Source organism: Lepidochelys kempii, chromosome 8 (genome assembly GCF_965140265.1).
Source record: "Lepidochelys kempii isolate rLepKem1 chromosome 8, rLepKem1.hap2, whole genome shotgun sequence".
NCBI lineage: Eukaryota > Metazoa > Chordata > Testudines > Cheloniidae > Lepidochelys > Lepidochelys kempii.
Window position 1 is genome coordinate 20,711,029 of NC_133263.1, and position 19,854 is coordinate 20,730,882.

Genomic DNA, 19,854 nt, shown 5'->3' on the forward strand with positions numbered 1-19,854 from the left:
CATTGTCAAGAAACTTTTACCGATGTTCAGCCTACATTTTCCTCTATTTTATTGTAAGTAATTATTCCCCTTGTGTCTCCTTGTGGAGCTGTGATGATTTATAACAGCTGAGGATCTGGCCCAGAACTGGGCTTAGGTGTTTATGCCCTAGCCAATATTTTATCAACTGTTATGTATCTTCAGTTATTGTTAACCACAGTAGACGTATTTATCTTAGTCAGTCCTTACAAGTCAGCCCTTCTAGTTCTCTGATTGTTGCCGTTCTCTGCATTCTTTCCAGTTTGCCAATATCTTTCTGATAACATGGAGTCCAGAATTCTTTATATGACTTGCTTTAATCACCTACCTCAATCATTTATTCCATAAATTTGTTTTTCTTGGTAAAATGATGTCTGCCTAAATTACCTAGGTATTCCTAATATTTAGATTATATGACATCCCTTAGTTTTAACTCCTCATTAATGTATCTTTATAAATTATATTGATTTTTCATAATTTTGATAATCTCTATTGTATCAACCCAAAGTCTCTTCATTTCTAAACAGAGTAATCCCAGTTCTCTTCACATTCTGTACAAATCTGTTTAATAAATATCCTTTAAGGCTCACATCAAATGGTCACTTTTTTCTTTTGAGATCTCTTACTCATTGTTCAGTGCTATTTGATAACCTCTGGCTTGGACTCTGGTGCTCAAGCATGAATTGGAAATGTACTATAGATACATTGACTAGGTCACGAGCAGTCATTATTTATCAAGGTAAATCTGTGACGCTTTGCTCTTGACCTGTATATGTACAGTCACCATTCGGGTCAATTATGTTTTGTTCAAAGGTTGATATGCGCAGTCATTGAGCTTACTCAGTTATGCACTGTCTTCTGTTGCTTAAGAGTGTATGCAAGCTGCTGAACTGTAGTAGCCCTTCATTTGGGAGGGTATATCAGGGTGTGTGCTGTACTGTTTTGTCATTGTGCATTTATTAGCCAAGTATATGTGTAGTCCTCATGTCACCACAGGTTTATGGGAGTGCATTTGTTTTCAGGGTGTGGTTAGTTGAGTTCTCTTGAATTCTACAGGGTGTGTCAGTGACTGCACAATGTGTCAAACAAATGACATTAAGGACAAGAAAACAGTTCAGAGAAGCAAAAAGAAAAGGTTAAAAATGTACTTTTTAAAGTAAATGGAGAAATTCATGTGAGTGAACAAGTTGGGTGGAGAATTTGCAGTTAGGTGAGGACTTGATTGTTAATTGAATTCACATAGCATGCTTAGTACTAGACCAGCATGAAGGCTCAGTTCCTGTCCCCAGGCACTCACAATCTAAACTGGGCATGGACAATATTGTTCAAGCACATAAAAAGACCAAAATCTAGGTCTAATTTTGATGTGGTACAGAAATTTATCATCATATTTTTTAAATCACTGGTGAATTAATCACAGGTTACAGACGGGTAGCCATGTTAGTCTGTATCAGCAAAAACAACGAGGCGTCCTTGTAGCACCTTAGAGACTAACACATTTATTTGGGCATCAGCTTTCATGGGCTATAACCCACTTCATCAGATGCATGAAGTGAAAAAAAGTAGGCAGGTATAAATATACAGCACATGAAAAGATGGGAGTTGCCTTACCAAGTGTGGGGTTCCGTGCTAACAAGGCCAATTCAATTAGGGTGGATGTGGCCCATTTCCAACAGTTGGCAAGAAGGTGTGAGTATCAACAGAGGGAAAATTATTTTTTGTAGTGACCCAGCCACTCCCAGTCTTTCTTCAGGCCTAATTTGATAGTGTCAAGTCTGCAAATAAATTCCAGTTCTACAGTTTCTCGTTGAAGTCTGTTCTTGAAGTTTTTTTGTTGAAGAATGACCACTTTTAAGTCTGTTATTGAGTGTCCAGGGAGCTTCTTCAACCTCCTCTTTGTTTTTGGTGAATTAATGATATAAATAGATTTTAAATTAATATTACAATAAATTACTATAAACTTATCTGCCTGTCTAGGTACCTAAATGATCCCCCTGCTGTGGTATCTGAGCATCTCCCCAGTGTAGACATCATAACCACAACCTCTCCCTTCTTCCTTCCCACCCTGAAGAAGTAACTTGATTATTTCATAGCTCGTGTGAGCGTGTGAAGAATTTACTAAGGGAAAGCCACATTGACAAGATGAGTTTTGCATTTAGTTCTCACCTCACTGTGGTCATTCTTATCCCTTGTAGGAATGAGATCCATAGACTTGCTCCAGCTCCTGTGACAGCTCTGCCTTCTGCATTCACAAGCACACACACCCATTAATCACTATTTTCTAGATCCAGTAAAATGTAGCGGTCCCAAGAGGACATGGCCAGAAGGAGATGCAATCACTCAGATAACTGGATCCAATCCAACAGAGGGCTTTAAATATCAGGACAGAGCTCTTGGCCAGCACCTTGTTCAACGAGGAGGCATGCAGACAGCCAAATGGTGGGGTGGTGTGTTCATGGGAAGTAGGTGGACTGCTGCATGAAGGACCAGGTTTTCCAGGTTGTGGCTTTTATCTTAGATAGCAGCTGCAACATCCCTGAAAGTTATGAATGAATGGATCAGTCTGTAGCCAAGACTACATCTGACAGGAGGGAGTGGGCTCTTCAGGCCAATCCCAGATTGAAATGGGTGGGGGGAAGGGTGTTGTTGTTTGGTGGTAGAATGGCTATCTGAGCATTTTGTACTGTTGAGGAGTCCAAGAACGCCCCATGGCAGTAGGCCCATTTAACATTCTGAGAGCAGAGATCCGTACAAGAGGAGAATTTTTCACAGGAGACAATTTATTGGAAGCATGCCCTGGTCTAGCACCGTCACTTCAGTCTTCCCCAGAATCAACTTTAGGCAGCTGCTCTTTATTAAGGTGCTGATTTCAGCTAAGCAGTAAGAAAGCTGGGATGTGGTGCTGTTTACATTTGATGTAAAGGAGATAGAGAGCAGTGTGTCATCCACTTATAGCTGTCCCACGGGTTTTCTTTGGGGAATGGACCAAGCCTTGTGGGACTCCATAGGTGAGGGCCTTGGAAGTGGATCTCTTTGCCTTTTTCATTGTAGTGACATAGGCTCATAATAATTCCTCATCTACAAGCCGGTCTGTAGCAGGCTGCATTTTCTGTCATTTCAGTTTTCTTTTCTCATTTGTTGTGTTGCTAATTAAATGAAAACCATAGTGATTTGTGGGGCCCTTGGAATGGGAGGGAGCACTTCAGTGCCAGATAATCAATAGCAGAAGTCAGAGTAGATGTAGCAAGTCTTTTAAAGAGAGGGTATTTGCTGGGGCCCTGTTTTCAGAGATGCTGAGCAGCCACAGCTTCCAGTGATTTCCACTGGAGTTTTGGTCACTCCCTACTTCTGAAAATTTAGCTGTAAGAGCTTGATTTTCAGACATGGACTGTGATTTGGAATGATTGTTTTTGAGTGCCCAGCTTGGCAAACCTTGCAGAGAGGCCAAGCACCAGCAACTCCCATTCACTTCAATTTGGAGCTGTGGGTGTTCAGTTAGGCCAAAATCATAAATTTGGGCTTTCAAATAGGCACCCCAAATCTGTTACCAGTTTTGAAAGTGTTGGCTTCTGCCAACAGTGAGCACCAAACACAGGAGGTACATAGAAGCATAGCTTAGAAGGAGTGTGGCCAGCAGGAAGGCGAGTAGGAGGTAATGAGAGCAGAGGTATAGGCAGAGGCATATTAGTCCTGGGCTTTGAAAGTGAAAATAAGAAGCCTGAATGTGATGTAGTAAGAAAGAAATAAGTCTAAGCCAGTGGGCTCACTCCTCAGAAACAAAACAAGTCCAGTCAAGCAAGGGTTTCGTTCAGAGGAGGCTGTTTATAAAATAGAGATCAGACCAAGTTATATTAAGCAAAAGTGTAATAAAACTCCCTCAGCCTGCAGTTCAAGGTTCCTGAGTGCAAAATTACTCCCTAAAAGAATCATTCTCCCCTGTGCCTCCCAAGTAGCCAGTTGATGGTTCTTTCCTAAGCATCTGGACTAAGGGAGGAGCAAAACTGATTTGAAATAACCCCTTATTCACTGGGGACTTCTTGGAACCCCTGTACCCTCTCACACTGTGATAGAGGGACTGCAGTAGAGATTGTGTTTTAATTGGACCGGTCTCACTTTTTGTAGTACTTCAAGGTTTCTGAACAGAAAGGATCCGAGTTGGGTTGTCACATGTCCAGTTTTGGACTGGACAGTCCACTCAAAAAGAGGAGGACCTGGCAGTGGCTAGTCAGCACTGCTGACTGGACGCTAAAAGTCCAGTTACCAGCGTAACCGCAATCAGCCTCCCTGCTGAGAGGACAGGAAGAGCGGCAACTGCTCAGCTGCAGTTGATGATGGAGAGAACTGGTTGGCTCCCAGATATGGCTCCAGCCTCTCCAACGGAGAGGTAGATACTGCTGCTGCCCGGGGAGATCCTGTCCACCCCTCTTTCCAGCTGTGCCCCGATTTCCTGGCTCTGGGGAGTGACTCCGCTCCCCCCCCCACACACTGCAAACAGTGCATCCCCCCCACCCCCACCGCTGTCCATTACTGCCTCTCTTCTCTCACACACACACACACACACACATATACAGTGCATGCCTCCCCTGCCCCTTACTGCCTCTCCCCACCACATACACACACCACTATCACCCCGCTGCCAGTTAGTGGTACCCCAACTCCTGTGCCCTGTCTGCCAGTTAGTGCCCCCACCTACAGCATGCCCCATCAATGCCAGTTACTGCCCCCTCCACACCTCCACCTACCCCTCAATGACACAGCTCTCCCCAAAATCCCAGTGCCCACACGCACAGTATTCCCCCTCAATGCCAGTTAGTGCCCCTATAATCCCATCTCCCCTCAATGCCAATTACTGCGCCCCCACATCTTTGGGAAGTAGGGCAAATCTACAGTTTTTTGTGAGTTATCAAGAGTGTGGAGTAATACATTTCTATTCAAACAATATTCTGAGATGCTCATTCTAGTGACAATTTTTAAAATAAAGTTTGATTTAAAATACAATACTTTCTTAACCAGCCAAAAATAATTTGCCAGCTTTTCAAAGAACAATGTAGACACCTAAGAAGACTTAATTTCTACAAAAGAAATCTTACTGTGCATAATATGCCAGAAGCCATAAAATTTGTACCAAATTGAGATTCTAAAACAGAAACAAGATGATTAGGACTATGAAAAATGGGGCGATAGCTAGCAGCAGCCTGGCAAATGGGTTGCTGCATTTTATAGCAGAATTACATATGCTGTCCAGTTTGTTCGGCATTATCTTGGGATATTATGTTTTAGCAAGGCATTCTTGTTTGTATACCTGAAACTTTCCTTTTCTACATTTGTGGAACTTCTCATTTGCCCTCGCCCCAAGAAAAAACTGACATTCCTATATTGGTTGGTATTTAATAGCACATAGAAAAGAGGTGGGATCAGCTTTTAACCAAGTTATAGGAAGATTTTTAAACTTTGTTTTTGGATATTAGTGTTATTGGTACTTCTCACTTAATGTAGATGCACTTGAATCTGTTTAACCCTCACTTAAATCAGTTTAATTTAATTTAGTAATTGGTTGATCACAGGATGACTATGAGCCGCCAATGTGATATGGCCGTGAAAAAACCTAATGCGGTCTTGGGATGCATCAGGCAAGGTATTTCCAGTAGAGGTAAGGAGGTGTTAGTACTGTTATACGAGGCACTGGTGAGACCTCATCTGAAATATTGTGTGCAGTTCTGGTCTCCCATGTTTAAGAAGGATGAATTCAAACTGGATCAGGTACAGAGAAGGGCTACTAGGATGATCCGAGGAATGGAAAACCTGTCTTATGAAAGGACGCTCAAAGAGCTTGGCTTGTTTAGCCTAACTAAAAGAAGGCTGAGAGGAGATATGATTGTTCTCTATAAATATATCAGAGGGATAAATACCACGGAGGGAGAAGAATTATTTAAGCTCAGTACCAATGTGGACACAAGAACAAATGGATATAAACTGGGGCCATCAGGAAGTTTAGACTTGAAATTAGACTAAGGTTTCTAACCATCAAAGGAGTGAAGTTCTGGAACAGCCTTCCAAGGGAAGCAGTGGGGGCAAAAGACATACCTGGCTTCAGGACTAAGTTTGATAAGTTTATGGAGGGGATGATATGATGGGATTGCCTAATTTAGGCAATTAATTGATCTTCGACTACTAGTGGTAGATATGCCCAATGGCCTGTGATGGGATGTTAGATGGGATGGGATCTGAGTTACTACAGAGAATTCTTTCCTGGGTGTCTGGCTGGTGAGTCTTGCCCACATGCTCAGGGTTTAGCTGATCACCATATTTGGGGTCGGGAAGGAATTTTCCTCCAGGACAAATTGGCCCTGGAGGTTTTTCGCCTTCCTCTGCAGCGTGGGGCACGGGACACTTGCTGGAGGATTCTCTGCACTTTGAAGTCTTTAAACCACGATTTGAGGACTTCAATAGCTCAGACATAGGTTAGGGGTTTGTTACAGGAGTGGGTGCGTGAGATTCTGTGGCCTGCGTTGTGCAGGAGGTCAGACTAGACTATCATAATGGTCCCTTCTGACCTTAAAGTCTATGATTCTATGAGTACATGGTAAACAAGGATTAAGTGGGTTTAAATGCATCTACATTAGGGGGTATCACCTATTTAACTATGCAGATTTCAAATTAATTTAGTTAAGACTGTACAACTTTTCTAATACAGATAAGCCTTAAGTATTAGACCACAATTACAAAAAGATGCACATTGAGTAAATGTCAATATGTATTGGTATAATACCACACTGAATCTGCTCATTAGGTTTGCTTCATTTGAGTGTGCAATCAGTTTTCTCTTTTAAAAAGTCCTTGAGAAGGTGTGTGGGGAAAGCCTACATATAAAAGAGGTGAGACATTTAATGAATACTTCTGAGGCTAGATGGTTTTTCTACATGAATTTTCTGTGGAGAATTTTGTTGTAGGAAGGAATCTAGTATGAGAAAGAAGTTTTCCAAAGGCAAAGAACAAACACCTCTTTTACCCTCCTCATTCTGTTCTAAGTCTCATGAATCAGCTTGCTCAATCACAGCTTCCTGGGAGGGGGAAGTGAGCAGGGAAGTGAGGGGTGTGGCCTCAGGAAGAGGCATGGCAGGGGACATGGCCTCCGGGGAAGAGGCAGGGCAGGGGTGTCTGGTTTTCAGCAATTAGAAAGTTGGCAACTGACTAATTTAGGGACTGGACTCGACTAGTTGCAAGCACTGATCTTAGCTACTGTAGGTTAATGCAGTACGTCTGTGCCACAATTTACGGTTCACCCCTCCCCTATGAGCGCCATCAAAAGGGAACATATCACAGCTGGTGGCATTCTGAAGAATTCAGACTTCCTGAACTTATCAAATAATTGAATCACACCCGTCAAGAAACAAGTGGGCTCAGAAGATTCCATGCTACTAAAATACTTCAGAAGTTGACATTTTACTACACTATATTACTGTCTGCCTGTAACAGGACACCACCCACCAAGCAGGCCCATTTGTGGCATGGCCCTGCAGGCCCACTGCCCTCCTTCTTACAGCATTCTGCTTCCAGACTAGAGTACTTACACCAAGGTTCCCTCTTTGTGGGGCTTATTTATTAACTCTCATAAAGCATACAAACTCTTTAGACCCTCAAGACCACCTGTCTTCTGTAAGCCTCGGTACTAGTGTAGGCAGGCAGGTATCCCCTCCTAAGTTCAGGAATCCCACAGCCTCTTTCTGGCCTGTGTAATAACTCAAGTAGGCTTACCCTCCTTACATGAAGGAGTACCACAGCTCTCCGCCTGGACCTGGGTTATGACTCAGGCCAGCTGCAGGCCTCAGCCAGCTTCTCCCCAGCTAAGCCCTTTTATGCAGGCTTGGGAGAGCGAAGTCAGTAGGCAGGCATCTGCTGCTAGCTTCTGTGGTAGCTCTTTAGAAGCACCCTCCTTCAGTTGTGCTCTGGTAGCCATTTATTGGGCCCAGGAGCTCTGGGACCTTCCCATCCCATAGGGTCCTAGAGCCCAAGCTCCAGCCCAAGCCCAGAAGTCTACAAAGCAATGAAACAGCCCCGCAGCCCAAGCCCCACAAGCCCAAGTCGACTGGCATGGGCCAGCCATGGGTTTTTCTTTGCTGAATAGACATACCCTTGATTACTTACAGGTGAGGCAAGAGCATTGTTCTTCTTTAAAAAGTCAGAGGTAGAGTGGGCCAGTCACCCTCTGATTCTGCCAAAATGATAGTCATGGGCTACCCGTGAAATTCTTTGGCCTGTGTAGGAGGTCAGATTAGATGATCTAGTGGTCCCTTCTGGCCTTAAAAATCCATGGATCCGTAGGTCACAGGGGCCCAGCTGACCTTGCGATCTGTATGCAGTTCACAAAGATAGCCATTCTATTAATTATGGTTTTCCCCCAAATCCTAAAGAATGTTTCCCTCACCACATTTATATTTCACTTCATAGAATCATAGAATATCAGGGTTGGAAGGGACCTCAGGAGGTCATCTAGTCCAACCCCCTGCTCAAAGCAGGACCAATTCCCAAATAAATCATCCCAGCCAGGGCTTTGTCAAGCCTGACCTTAAAAGTATCTAAGGAAGGAGATTCCACCACCTCCCTAGGTAACGCATTCCAGTGTTTCACCACCCTCCTAGTGAAAAAGTTTTGCCTAATATCCAACCTAAACCTCTCCCACTGCAACTTGAGACCATTACTCCTCCTTCTGTCATCAGCTACCACTGAGAACAGTCTAGATCCATCCTCTTTGGAACCCCCTTTCAGGTAGTTGAAAGCAGCTATCAAATCCCCCCTCATTCTTCTCTTCCGCAGACTAAACAATCCCAGTTCCCTCAGCCTCTCTTCGTAAGTCATGTGTTCCAGTCCCCTAATCATTTTTGTTGCCCTCCGCTGAACTCTTTCCAATTTTTCCACATCCTTCTTGTAGTGGGGGGCCCAAAACTGGACACAGTACCCCAGATGAGGCCTTACCAATGTCAAATAGAGGGGACCGATCACGTCTCTCAATCTGCTGGCAATGCCCCTACGTATACATCCCAAAATGCCATTGGCCTTCTTGGCAACAAGGGCACACTGTTGACTCATATCCAGCTTCTTGTCCACTGTAACCCCTAGGTCCTTTTCTGCAGAACTGCTGCCTAGCCATTCGGTCCCTAGTCTGTAGCGGTGCATGGGATTCTTCCATCCTAAGTGCAGGACTCTGCACTTGTCCTTGTTAAACCTCATCAGATTTCTTTTGGCCCAATACTCTAACTTGTCTAGGTCCCTCTGTATCCTATCCCTACCCTCCAACGTATCTACCTCTCCTCCCAGTTTACTGTCATCTGCAAACTTGCTGAGGGTGCAATCCACACCATCCTCCAGATCATTTATGAAGATATTGAACAAAACCAGCCCCAGGACCGACCCTTGGGGCACTCCACTTGATACCGGCTGCCAACTACACATGGAGCCATTGATCACTAGCCGTTGAGCCCGACAATCTAGCCAACTTTCTATCCACCTTATAGTCCATTCATCCAGCCCATACTTCTTTAACTTGCTGGCAAGAATACTGTGGGAGACATGTCAAAAGCTTTGCTAAAGTCAAGGAAAGTCATCCACCGCTTTCCCCTCATCCACAGAGCCAGGTATCTTGTCATAGAAGGCAATTAGATTAGTCAGGCATGACTTGCCCTTGGTGAATCCATACTGACTGTTCCTGATCACTTTCCTCTCCTCTAAGCGCTTCAGAATTGATTCCTTGAGAACCTGCTCCATGATTTTTCCAGGGACTGAGGTGAGGCTGACTTGCCTGTAGTTCCCTGGATCCTCCTTCTTCCCTTTTTTAATGATGGGCACTACATTAGCCTTTTTCCAGTCGTCTGGGACTTCCCCGGATTGCCATGAGTTTTCAAAAATAATGGCCAATGGTTCTGCAATCACATCCGCCAACTCCTTTATCATTCTTGGATGCAGCACATCCGGCCCCATGGATTTGTGCTCATCCAGCTTTTATAAATAGTCCCGAACCAATTCTTTCTCCACAGAGGGCTGGCCACCTCCTCCCCATGCTGTGCTGCCCAGTGCAGTAGTCTGGGAGCTGATCTTGTTCGTGAAGACCGAGGCAAAAAAAGCATTAAGTACATTAGCTTTTTCCACATCCTCTGTCACTAGGTTCCTCCCTCATTCAGTAAGGGGCCCACGCTTTCCTTGACTTTCTTCTTATTGCTAACATACCTGAAGAAACCCTTCCTGTTACTTTTAACATCTCTTGCTAACTGCAACTCCAGGTGTGATTTGGCCTTCCTGATTTCACTCCTGCATCCCCGAGCAATATTTTTATACTCTTCCCTGGTCATTTGTCCAATCTTCCACTTCTCGTAAGCTTCTTTTTTGTGTTCCAGATCAGCAAGGATTTCACTGTTAAGCCGAGCTGGTCGCTTGCCATATTTACTATTCTTTCTACACATCGGGATGGTTTGTCCCGTAACCTTAAAATACAGCCAGCTCTCCTGGACTCCTTTCCCCCTCATGTTATTCTCCCAGGGGATCCTGCCCATCAGTTCCCGGACAGAGTTAAAGTCTGCTTTTCTGAAGTCCAGGGTCCGTATTCTGCTGCTCTCTTTTCTTCCCTGTGTCAGGATCCTGAACTCGACCATCTCATGGTCACTGCCTCCCAGGTTCCCATCCACTTTAGCTTCCCCTACTGATTCTTCCTGGTTTGTGAGCAGCAGGTCAAGAAGAGCTCTGCCCCTAGTCTTCCCTTTACTCCATTTTTTAGAAGCCCCCCACACTCTCATTTACATTATGTTTCTCTCATTTCTAAGTTTTGTCTTTCTTTTGAGGGTTTATTCTGAAATAATTTGGTGACTTCCCAGCTTCACCCCTACTTACTCAATCTCCTCCCTGAAATCTTGATGGAAACACACTGATATACCATAAGACAGAGGGAGGTTTCCAGTTCCATTTACTCCCGTGGAAATTGCCTGCTGTGCCCTTTCCATTTCAGTAGATGGTTGTTGCTGGTAAGAGCAGTGACAATAACATCAAAGTCTGAAAATAAAATATTGAAGAGTCAAATCTACCCCTAACTTCAGAGGAGTTACAATAGGGATGAATTTAGCCCATTATTACTGGTTGTATTGTCACAAACATATTGGCCTCTTATACTTACAGGGAGAAATTAGATTTGCCTTTCTCTGCATGTATGCCCTAAACCAGGTGACCAGAAGCCAGGACTTCTGTGTTCACTTTGGACCTCTCACAGTGTGTTTTTGAGCAGCCGTGGGCAAGACAGCCCTGTGCCTCAGTTTTCCCATCTGTAAAATGGTGTGAAAATAAATTATGTTAATAAATGTAAGACCCTTTGGAAATTGGCAAAGTAATGTATATGAGGGGATAGGTTTGCAAGAAATGGATACATAAGGCTTATGTTTAAGCCGTCAACTTGGGATAACTTGAGCTATTAGTGAATAACTCTCACCAACAATAACAGAAGCCATGCACATAACTTTCCCCATACCAGAGGAAAATTTTACCTTCTGAACGTTTGCACATTTCCCTGAACCAGACGCTGATCAAATCACATGGATGCTGCGTGAGCGTGTAACCGGAAGCTGATGTGCTCACTTACCGCCCAGAAGCTCGTCACAGTGACAAGCTGAAGCTGTGAAAGAAAAAATGACTCATGCTTAGAGCTTTATGTAAATGAGAAGCCTCTGTTGTCATTTCCTGTTTTCCCAACAAGCCAGGCTGAGTTCAGTTCAGTTACAAGATGTACTTTGCTCCCGCTCTCTTCTTCTCGAAGCAGTGCTATTATGGGAGGGAGGACATGGTTTTCGAACTGCACAGCATTGTTGATAGGGCAATGAGGCAGAATGGCAAGTCATTCTGAATGTGAAAGCCTCTTGGAATGCTGGGCTGACTATACAGTCCTGGTGCCTGCTGTGGATTGCAAAAGTCACTAAATCTTTACATGCTGACCGTAAATGTTGAGTTGGAATTGAAAAAGGAGAAGTTGTGGACTGCAGTGAAGCCTTCTCCCCACTGGGAACTGATCGTTTTTGGGTAGTTTGAAGGGTATTTTTTTCTTGTTAGAGTCCCTCGTTTAGTTCAGTAATGACGTAAGAAAAAGTCCTGCTGTTGAGGGCACCACATTGTGTGCCATCTCATAACAAACCTCACATAGGCAGCCTACTCCAGGCAACGGCAGTGAAGATGAGCAGTGAAAACAGCCAAATGCACCAGATGTGAAGTGTCTGACCAGGCAAACCCATCAGATAATATTATTCAAGATATAATTCTGATTATTCTTTCAATTGCCCAAGCAGAAATCAGGTGCAACTCCACTGAAGTCCATGGAGTTACACGAGTGTAAAACTGATGCAACTAAACGGGAGGAGAATCAGGCTCAGGCCCAAAGACTGAGTCTTTCAGCTATTCTTGTTTCTCCTGTGCATCATCCAGTGACCCGTGTGTGTACATAGTGCCAGCAGATATAGCATAGCAGTGTCTCTGTAGAGGACTGAACTTTAGCGAGCCAAAAGGCATGATAAACTCTGGCAAACTAGAACACGTTTGCCTTGCATTGGGTACATTAGGTAGAATTATAGAAAGAAATCTAAGATCCTTACACACGCCAAATTTAATTGACTTCACTGGGAGTTTTACTTGAGTAAGGACTTCACGATCTGAAATTAGAGATGAAAAAGAAAGGTTACTCTTCTTGTCCAGCCCCAGGGATCATAGAAGGATTGTTCCCTACAGTTGATTCTCCAGTGCTTTGCTCTGTCAATTGAAACCAGCACAAGTCTTCCACAACTTCCCTTTGGAGATTATAATACTATCTAACAGATTTCGTTGTGAGAAACTATTTCCTGATATTCAGCCTATTTCTACATATATGTCACTTCATCCCTTTATTTATGGTTATCCCCCAACTCAAACCACCTTAACCAATTCTTTTCACACCCAACAGGCACTATAGAAAGGGATCATACTCTACCATGGTCTTAGGCCATGTCTACACTATGAAATTAGGTTGAATTTCTAGAATTTGGTTTTGTAGAAAGCGTTTTTATACAGTCGATTCTGTGTGTCCCCACACAAATGCTCTAAGTGCATTTAGTTGGCGGAGTGCGTCCACAGTACCGAGGCAACTGTCGACTTCCGGAGCGTTGCACTGTGGGTAGCTATCCCACAGTTCCTTCAGTCTCCGCCTCCCATTTGAATTCTGGGTAGAAATCCCAATGCCTGATGGGGCAAAAACATTGTCGCGGGTGGTTCTGGGTACATATAGTCAGGCTCCCCTTCCCTCCCTCCCTCCGTGAAAGCAACAGCAGACAATCGTTTTATGCCTTTTTTCCTGGGTTACCCGAGCAGACACCATACCACGGCAAGCATGGAGCCCACTCAGCTCACCGTCACCGTATGTCTCCTGGGTGTCGGTAGACATGGTACTGCATTGCTACGCAGCAACCGCTCATTGCTTTTTGGCAGCAGATAGTGCAGTATGACTGGTAGCCGTTGTCAACGTACTCCTGGGTGCTCTTTTAACCAACCTTGATGAGGTCAGGGGCACCTGGGCAAACCTGGAAGTAACTCAGCCACGTCATTACCCTTTTAAGTTTCATTTCATGGTGATTCATTCCTGCCGGCAGTCCTACTGCACCATCTTTTAATGAGCAGCCAGGAGATGATGATGGCCTGCAGTCATACTGCACCGTCTTCTGCCGAGCACCCGGGACATGACAATGGCCAGCAGTAGTACTGCACAGTCTGCTGCCAGCAAGATGTATAAAGATAGATGAAGTGGATCAAAACAAGAAATAGACCAGATTTGGTTTGTATTCATTTTCTCCTCCCTCCCTCCATGAAATCAACGGCCTGCTAAACCCAGGGTTTTGAGTTCTGTCCTTGAGGGGGCCATTCTGTTTCTCCTTGATGCAAAGCCACCCCCTTTGTTGATTTTAATTCCCTGTAAGCCAACCCTGTCAGCCATGTTGTCAGTCGGCCCTTCCTCCGCCAGAGCAACGGCAGACAATTGCTTTGCGCCCTTTTCCCTGGATTACCCGAGCAGACGCCATAGCACAGCAAGCATGGAGCCCGTTCAGTTCACCGCAGCAGTTATGACCATTGTAAACACCTCGTGCATTATCATGCAGTTTATGCAGAACCAGCCTGAGAAACCAGGTGAGGAGGTGACGGCGGTGATGAGGACATGAACACAGAATTCTCTAACTCAGAATTCTCACAGTCCCCAGCAATTTGGAGATCATGTTGTTAATGGGGCAGGCTCATGCTGTGGAATGCTGATTCTGGGCCTGGGAAACAAGCACAGAGTGGTAGGACCGGATAGTGTTGCAGGCTTGGGACAATTCCTAGTGGCTCTGAAACTTTTGCCTGTGTAAGGGCACTTTTATGGAACTTTGTGACTTGCTTTCCCCTGCCCTGAAGTGCAAGAATACCGAGATGAGAGCAGCCCTCACAGTTCACAAGTGAGTGGCGATAGCCCTGTGGAAGCTTGCAACACCAGACAGCTACCCGTCGGTCGGTAATCAATTTGGGGTGGGCAAATCAACTGTGGGGGGTTGCTGTGATGCAAGTAGCCAATGCAATCATTGAGCTGCTGCTATCAAAGATAGTGATTCTGGGAAATGTGCAGGTCATACTAGATGGCTTTTCTGCAATGGGATTCCCTAACTGTGGTGGGGCTATAGACGGAATGCATGGCCCTATCTTGGGACCAGACCACCAAGGCAGCCAGTACATAAACCGCAAGGGGTACTTTTCAATGGTGCTGCAAGCACTGGTGGATCACAAGGGACATTTCACCAACATCAATGTGGGATGGCCGGGAAAAGTTCATGGCGCTCGTGTCTTCAGGAACTCTGGTCTGTTTAAATGGCTGCAGGAAGGGATTTACTTCCCAGATCAGAAAATAACTGTTGGGGATGTTGAAATACCTATAGTTATCCTTGGGGACCCAACCTACCCCTTAATGCCCTGGCTCATGAAGCAGTACACAGGCACCCTGGATAGTAGTAAGGAGCTGTTCAACTATAGGCTGAGCAAGTGCAGAATGGTGGTAGAGTGTGTATTTGGACGTTTAAAGGGTCGCTGGCGCAGTTTACTGACTCGCTCACACCTCAGCTAAACCAGTATTCCCATTGTTATTGCTGCTTGCTGTGTGCTCCATAATCCCTGTGAGAGTAAGGGGGAGATGTTTATGGTGGGGTGGGAGGTTGATGCAAATCGTCTGGCTGCTGAATACGCACAGCCAGACACCAGGGCGCTTAGAAGAGCACAGCAGGAAGCGCTGTGCATCAGAGAAGCTTTGAAAACCAGTTTCATGACTGGCCAGGGTACTGTGTGACACTTCTGTTTGTTTCTCCTTGATGAAAATCCGCCCCCTTGGTTGCCTCTAAATTCCCTGTAAGCCACCCGCACCCCCCCACCCTTCGATCACAGCTTGCTTGCAAAGGAAAGAAAGTCAATATCATTTAAAAAATTTGTATTCTTTACTAATTGATTATAAAAATAGGGAGATAACTCGCAAGGTAGCCCAGGTGGGGTGTGGGAGGAGGGTAGGAGGGAAGGAAAAGGCCACTTTAAAACTTCTTGAATGACAGCCTTCTGTTGCTTGGGCTGTCCACTGGGGTGGAGTGGTTGAGTGCCCAGAGCCTCCTTCCGCCACGTTCTTGGGCATCTGAGTGAGGAGGCTATGGAACTTGGGGAGGAGGGAGGGTAGTTAAACAGGGGCTGCAGCGGCAGTCTGTGATCCTGCTGCCGTTCATGAACCTCCACCAGACGCCAGAGCATGTCCGTTTGATCCCGCAGTAGCCCCAGCATTGCCTCATGCCTCCTCTGATCTTCCTGCCGCCACCTTTCCTCACGTTCATCGGCCGCTTTCCTGTACTCTGCTATTGTGTTCCTCCACACGTTCTGCTGAGCTCTGTCAGTGCCAGACGACTGCATAAGCTCAGACAACATTTCATCGCGCATGCTTTTTTTTTTTGCCGCCTTATCTGAAATAGCCTTTGGGACGGAGGAGGGAGGCTTGAAACATTTGCAGCTGCTGGAAGAAAAAAAGGGAGTGAAGTATTTTAAAAGATACATTTTACAGAACAATGGCTATACTCTTTCATGGTGAACAACACTATTCACATTACATAGCACATGTGATTTTGGTACAAGGTCGCATTTTGCATCTTATAGTGAGTGCCTGTGGCTTTGGTGTTAGAGATCACACACACAGTGCCGGGCAACAGAGTTCGGCTTGCAGGCGGCCATGGTAAGCCATAGTCTTTCGGCTTCTGCAACCTTTATAACAGCAGTGCCCACCCCTCACATACCAAACAAAGCACTTTGAGTTGGCCATTTAGTGCTGCGGTTTTCCTGTTAACGTGCAGCAGCAGAAACCAAACTAACCCTCCCCCCCCCCCCATCCAATTCTCTGGAATGATTGCTTTACCCCTCCCCCCACCGCGTGGCTGTGTGAAGATCAGGGATGATCCCTGCTAGCCAAATGCGAACAGCTCAGCGCCAATGCCCCACCTCCCCCGCACACCGCGTGGCTAACTGTGGGGAGGATTTCTTTTCAGGCACAGGCAAACAGCCCAGTAGGAACGGCCACCTCTGAATATCATCTTAATTAAATTCCCCTATTTCAACCAGGTTACCATGAATGATATCACTCTCCTGAGGATATCACAGAGAGATAGAGAATGGATGTTGCTTGAATGCCAGCAAACACCGGGACCATACGCTGCCATGCTTTGTTATGCAATGATTCCAGACTACATGCTGCTGGCCTGCCGTGGTAAAGTGTCCTACCATGGAGAACGGAATAAGGCTGCCCTCCCCAGAAACCTTTTGCAAAGGCTTTGGGAGTAGATCCAGGAGAGCTTCATGGAGATGTCCCTGGAGGATTTCCGCTCCATCCCCAGACACGTTAACAGACTTTTCCAGTAGCTGTACTGGCCACAAATGCATTCCAAGTCCTCAGGGCTACTTAATCATTAAAAAACGCTTGCTTTTATAATGTGTATTATATTTAAAAAGGTACACTCCCCAGAGGTCCCTTCTCCGGCTTGGTTGGGTTGGGACGGTATTTCAGTCAGGGTGATAAAAAGATCCTGGCTGTCGGGGAGAACGGTGTGCTGTGTGCTCTCCTCAAGCTCATCGTCCTCCTCATCTTCCCCAACCGCAAAATCCTCAGCCATGGCAAAGAGTACCCCATCATTGGAGTCCACAGACGGGTGGAGTAGTGGCGGCGGCCCCCCCTAGAATTGCACGCAGCTCAGTGTAGAAGCGGCATGTCTGGGGCTCCGTCCCAGTGCGTCCGTTTGATTCTTTGGTTTTCTGGTATGCCTGTCTGAGCTCCTTAAGTTTCACATGGCACTGTGTTGCATCCCTGCTGTAGCCTCTGTCCCTCATGGCCTCGGAGATATTTTGAAATGTTTTGGCATTTCGTCTTTTGGAACATAGTTCTGATAGCACAGTTTCCTCTCCCCATACAGCGAACAGATCCAGTACCTCCCGTTTGGTCCATGCTGGAGCTCTTTTTTCATTCTGGGACTGCATGGTCACCTGTGCTGATGAGTTCACCTGGCCAAACAGGAAATGAGATTAAAAAGTTCCTGGGGCTTTTCCTGTACACTTGGCCAGTGCATCCGAGTTCAGAGTGCTGCCCAGAGCAATCACAATGGTGGACTGTGGGATAGCTCCTGGAGGCCAATACCTTCGAATTGCATCCACACTAACCCTAATTCAAAACGGCGATGTCGATTTCAGCTCTAATCCCCTCGTTGGGGAGGTGTACAGAAATCGGTTTTAAGAGCCCTTTATGTTGAAAAAAATAGCTTCGTTGTGTGGACGGGTGCAGGGTTAATTCGATGTAATGCTGCTAAATCTGACAAACTCGTAGTGTACACCAGGCCTAAGTTTCATAAAGTTCTGTGTATGTAGTTCTTGAATCCTTTCCTCATTAGTTGATCATCCAATCCACTGCCCCTGATTCAAGCCTCCATAACAGCAAGCCGATATAAATTATTTTAACCTTAGTCTTACTGGACTTCCATCTATATTAATTTGCATGCTTTAATTCTTATAAAAATCCGCTGTAAATCTTCCAGACAGAAGTGAACTGGTGCCCTGATTAAAGGCAACATTTCTCATTTGTTTTAAGGGTCATACTCATGACCTTTAAAGTCCCTCCATGAGCTGAGTCCTTCATATATTTTTGATATTTTAGTTGCCTGTTCTCTACCAGACCCCACAGCTTAAAGGCTAAAAACTGCCATCTTTCTGTCTGCAAGCCTTTGGGGTATGGCATTTTCTCAATGGACACCCCATCCATGGAGCATGCTGCCTCCTGTCTTTAGAAATGTGACTCACTAACGAATTCTGCAAGTACCATGGATGAAAATTCTGTTCTTCCAGCCTGGCATTCAGTTAGCGTTTGCTGAATCTTCTGCATCTGGTGTTTTAGTTATCTCATAAGGTTCTGTGAGATACAATAACACTCTGTACAAGTAGCTTTTTTTCTTTTTTTTTAAACAGGTAGTATTATACATTATGGGTGAAATCATGGCCCTTTTGAAGTCAATGGCAGTTTTGCCATTGACTTCTGTGGGGCCAGGATTTCACTCTGTGGATATGTCTACATAGCAGCTTCGAGATGTGATTCCCAGCTTGGCTAGACAGACATGCTAGCTCTGCTCAAGCTACTCTGCTAAAAACAGCAGTGTGGCCACAGTAGCCCAGGCAGCAACTCAGGCTAGCTGCCTGTGTATAATCCCACCCGACTCCCTGGGTAGTATGTACTTGGCTGACTAGCCCAAGCTGCTGTCCTTGTCTCTATGGTCACTGCTATTTATAGTGCACTAGCTCAAGCAGAGCTAGCACGTGTATGACTATCTGAGCTGGGAATTACATCTCCCAGCTGCTGTGTAACATATGCTATGTATGGTCTGTCCCTGCCTTGCTAAAATACTATATGCTTATCCCCTCACACCTGTGATATATCAATGTTAAGTATTTATCTAACTAAAGGGTTATTAATACCAATAGTTCGTGGTCTTTTCAAAGGTGTTTTTGAGCATCAAGAAACTGATGCATCTAAGGTAATATTGTATGATGAAGATGCAGTTGTGAAATAATATTACCTTACCTTTCTCTTGCACCTTTCATCTGAGGATCTTAGTGTACTTTACAGAGATTAATTAATTCTCATAATGCTTCCTTAGAAATAGTTAAAAGTTATTGTTCCAAGTTTACAAATGTGGAAACCAAGTCATAGAGAGGTTAAATGATATGACCAGTGCCCCACCATGAGGCAATGGTAGTTTTGTGGATGGAACCCAGGAGTTCTGTTCACTTCTCGTATGTATGGATTGTAGTTGTAGCCATGTCAGTCCCAGGATATTAGAGAGACAAGATGGGGAGTCCAGGATGTACACCTTCACATGCTTAAAATCGCCTTCACCAAAAAGGTCACTCCACCAGAGAAGTAGATTGCATCATGGAATGGGTCAACCAAATACCCCGAGAGAGTATTTATTCAAAAGAGAAATAAAACCCCCTTTGACTGCACATCCCTAATTGTCACTGACCACCCCACACTGGATCCCATACGGGATATCATCAGACAACTACAACTCATACTCAATGGGGATCCCATCCTGAAATCTTTCCTGAACCCCCATTCCTAGCCTTCAAACAACCTTGCAACCTCGCCAAGCTCATAATCAGAAGCAAGCTCCCCACAGACCAGGACAAACCAACTCAAAATAGCTCCAGATCCTGCCAGAACAACAGATGCAAAATCTGCAGACATATCTCGACTGCTAC